This window comes from Elephantulus edwardii, unplaced genomic scaffold, assembly GCF_000299155.1.
Source record: "Elephantulus edwardii isolate Elephantulus edwardi_28Jun2011 unplaced genomic scaffold, EleEdw1.0 scaffold00231, whole genome shotgun sequence".
NCBI classification, from domain to species: Eukaryota; Metazoa; Chordata; class Mammalia; order Macroscelidea; family Macroscelididae; genus Elephantulus; species Elephantulus edwardii.
The window spans coordinates 138211-140902 of NW_006399981.1; the positions used below are offsets into that span (position 1 = coordinate 138211).

At 42.6% G+C, this 2692-nt stretch overlaps 1 pseudogene; it reads right to left on the reverse strand.

Annotated features, from left to right (window-relative positions):
- Positions 1–1443: 1443 nt before the first annotated feature.
- Positions 1444–1683, reverse strand: LOC102865221 (annotated as a pseudogene).
- Positions 1684–2692: the final 1009 nt, after the last annotated feature.

Here is a 2692-nt window from a genome sequence, read left to right on the forward strand (position 1 = left end):
TCACTGGAGAAGGACCTCATGCTCAGAAGAGTGGACAGATAGCGCAGGAGAGGAAGACCTTGGATGAGATGGATTGATACGGTATCTGGGGAATGGGGGCTGTTGTGTCAGAATTAGTGAAACTGGCTCAGGATAGGGAAGGGTTCAGGACTGCTGTACGTAGGGTTATATGTTGGAGGTGATTCAACTCAATGGTACATAACAACAAAAACATACTATATTGGTTGTTTTTTTATTTAAGCCTCTTGTTTAGAGTCAACAAGACCTCGGGGTGGGCCTTTATATTTAAAAGTCAATTGTTATATTTTTGAGGAACATTCTTCTTCTAAGTGGAACAGCACTCTTCTTCAGTATGCTGTACTGAGGTAACCCAGGGATTTCTGTGATGCTGAACCTTGTGCTATTGGGTGTCAGATACCATACTGGTTACCCATGGTAGACAGTGTTTGGTAGTGCTCCCAGTTTAAGACAGGTTTGGAAGCAGGAATGGCAACTACTTCCTAAACAGCATGCCTCTGGAAACTGTGAACTTTGATAAATGGCGATGGTTGTGGAAGGGCTTCAGGACTTCCATTCATAGGGTTGACGGCAATCAGCAACAACATATTTCTAACTAAGGATGACTATTACATACCTTTATGAAACGAAAATCTTCATTTTTTTTTTGTTCTATTCCCAGGTGATAAATAGCCTAATAAGGGAAAGTAATTTTATTCAGATGAGTGTTTAATTATATTTTCACCATCACTCTACTAACAAAGTGAAGAGTGTTGAATATGCCGTAGACTGCCAAAGAACAAATGAGTCTGTCTTGAAGGAAGGACAATCAAGGTGCTTCTTAGAGGCAAGGTTGTCTAACATCCTCTCACATACTTTGGGAATGTTGTCTGTCAGAAGAGGCCACTCCTTAGAAAAAAACATCATGCTGTGCAAAGTAGAGGGTCAGTGAAAGAGAAAAAGATCCTTACTGAGATAAATTGACACCGGTTATGACAGAGTTCTTGAGTATGGTGGAGACCTTGAGGATGGCACAGGACAGGGCAAGGTTTTGAACTTTTGTTCATAGGTCATTTTGATTCATTCTTATTCATTTTAATTTTCTTTCTGTTTTATACTTTGTAGTTTTTCAGTCAGAAATCCATCAAATATGCAACCAAGATTCATTAATAATAATAGGTGACTGGAATGCAAAGGAATAGGGAAGAAGGATCAGTAGGCAGAAAACGTGGACTTGGTGAGAGAAATGAGGCTGGGGTTAGAATGATAGAATTTTGTATAATCAGTGGTTTATTAATTTCAGATACCTATTTTTATGGTCACACACCTGCTTTTATTGTGAGCAGAACGTGGGACCAAAAAAACCCAACCAACCAACCAAAAAACCCCAGCAATATTTTAAAAAAGCAGGGATTCAGTGAAGCTGTTAGATTCATACCTTGTCAGTCATGCATAGATGCCGACCCAGAGCAGCAGGGAGAGGACTTCAAAGCCCATGAATGGTAAGGTCACCAAGGAGATGAACAGCTCCTTGTAGATGTCCCATGAGTACTTGGTAGAGGTTACCTCATAAATGAAGAACCAGATGGTGAAGAACATGCCATTGGCCAACCTCACCACGGTCAGATGAGGAAAGACAGCCGGTTTCACTGGGTTAGTATATCTTCTCCTGGCCTCGAGCTCCATTTTGCCAGGTTCTGAGTAAGCTGCTGCTTTGCCACTGGAAGCATTACAGATACCTTTTATAAGAAACAGTAATGCAGACCATACACATAGATTTCACCTGAGATGCGCAGGAATCAGATAAATTCCATCTGTGGAAAGAATAATTAGAGAAGCTCAATATCAGCTCTGAAAACTAGGTCAAGTACTGATTGTGGAACAGACCATCAACTAATTATATGCAATTTCAAATTGAAGCTAACGAAGGTTAAATTCACAGGAACCAAAATTTGACCCACCTGAATTTAAAAAATCAAAGTTGGAAAATCAAAAGGGCTGAACTTACTTGCCATTTCTTAAGCTGAAGGAACTAAAGAACAAATTCAAGCATCGAGATGCAATACTTAAGGATGCTATGGGTAGAGTATTGAATGATCTAGGAAGCATTAAAAGAAGATGGAAGGAGTATATAGAGTCACTGTGCCAAAAAGAATTGGCTGACACAGGAGAATTTTATGAAACTACATATATGATCAAGAAGCAATGGTGATGAAGAAGGAAGTTCAGTCTACTCAGAAGGAATTGGCAAAAAACAAGGCTGCAGGAATTGTTGAAATACCAGTTGACATATTTCAACAAATAGATGCTGTCCTGGATGTGCTCACATTGGTGCCGAGAAATCTGGAAGAACTACCAGGCCAATTGACTGGGGGTAAAAAAATCCGTATTTATTTCCATTCCGAGAAAAGATGACCCGACAGAGTGTGGAAATTATAAGAAAATGCCACTCAAATACTGATTTAAGATTTGGGCGAGGGCGACGTAGCTCGAGGGCGAGGCCGCCAGCCGGGGGAACCCCGCCGCCAGCCGGGGGAACGCCGCCGCCAGACCGGGGAACTCCGCCGCCAGACCAGGGAACGCCGCCGCCAGACGCGGGAACGCTGCCGCCAGACGGGGGAACGCCGCGAGAGGGACCCGGAAGAGACCCGGGAAGAACAACAGCCAGCCACCTACCGCGGAACTCCAGAGGAGC